Source organism: Apis dorsata, unplaced genomic scaffold, assembly GCF_000469605.1.
Source record: "Apis dorsata unplaced genomic scaffold, Apis dorsata 1.3 scaffold_262, whole genome shotgun sequence".
Lineage (NCBI taxonomy): Eukaryota > Metazoa > Arthropoda > Insecta > Hymenoptera > Apidae > Apis > Apis dorsata.
In genome coordinates, this window is record NW_006263540.1 from 106705 (window position 1) to 108181 (window position 1477).

At 43.3% G+C, this 1477-nt stretch overlaps 1 protein-coding gene across 2 annotated transcripts in view; it reads right to left on the minus strand.

The window, feature by feature from the left end:
• Positions 1-1477, minus strand: part of LOC102681243 (synapsin) — a 42809-nt gene that overhangs the window by 2898 nt on the left and 38434 nt on the right. The gene's annotated exons all lie outside the window — the stretch shown is intronic.

A 1477-nucleotide genomic window follows, 5' to 3' on the forward strand; every position in this document is an offset into this window, starting at 1 on the left:
TGAATTGTAACAGGTATGTATTCGATCGAATCGAATTTCTTCTTCTCCATTGTCGTCAATGGATNCTCGCGTGTAAGATCTCGTAACTACGAACGTTACGATGTGGAACCCATATTCGATACGTTTCCCATAAGAAGAAGTCTTTCGAACCGGATATAAATCCGTGGCGTTGATCATCTCGAATCGGGTCGAATGCAGTGGAAGGAAGAAATATACCGGTTTTACGAGGAAAAGTAGCGAAATTAATCTCGATACAATTTTCTCGATGCAATTTCAACATGGCACTCAAAGATCTCTGCACGGAGAATCGATTAACAATGCACGCTTATTCTGCATTCCGCTCTAATCGGCGAGAACCAGTCGGATGGGACGCCTACAGCAATATCTGGGGCCGGTCTTCAATAATCGAATACATTAACCGACATCTATGGATGAAGATCAAAGTCAGCCGATACGCAGGCGGTTGATTAAGCAGTCCACGATATTCGCGTGGGACGGGAGGGATTATTAAATCGTTGACGATGCCGCGACTCTCGTTGCATCCGTCCAACGCGATTAAAAAACGATCCTACGAGGATAGTGTGATCTTTGAGATGATATAGTAATGAAAATATATATATATATATATTTATAGCGTGAAAACATGGACGTCGTACCGTTGAAATACCGATTCGATCCTCGAAACGATGAGGAAACGGAGAGTTCGAAAATCGTGCACTCCCGTCCAATCCTACCGGTTTCGATCCTGATAATCGCAGAGTAGGATGTCGAGTCACGAATCTCACCCGATTCCACGGTGAGCAAGGGGGGAGAAAAAAGGGTGAAGGCGGTTAAAATGTGAACGTTCTCTCCCGGTTATCCCGTTACCAGATAACCAAAGAATTCCACGTTAATAGAAACGAATCGAGTGGAATAGAGTGGGAAATTCCTGGTAAAAGCTTAATCCCTTCCATTCTTCCATTCTTCCTCGCGTTTAATTTTTTCTCTTGGAAATGAATTCGTGAATCGATCGAATATTTGTTCGAAACGCGCAATACGATCTATAGAAACAAATCCAAGTAGCACAAGTTTCGATAAATTACCTCGGCCTTAACCTTTCCATCCACCATACTGGATATTGCGTAACAACGCAATATTGTTTATATATATATATATTTTTTTCAATAAAATTATTTTCCACGCGATAAAATTTGATCCGGGAACGGTTAATCGGTTCTCGGAACAAATTCAAGTATAAGTATAAGCCTCGATAAATCAAGATCCGAATACATCCGAGCCGGCTCTCGTTTGCACAATGTTTCACGGACACGGAACGCGCGCGTGTATATAGGCGCGTATATTCAGAAAACTTAATCACGAGACTGTTTACAAACCGGGTTGACGTAGAAAAAGGAAGTGGCTGTTGAACGAATCGTCTCATGGGCGCGCGTCCGGCCACCGCAGGCAGCCAACGCACTGATTCCCCCCGATAGGCAGT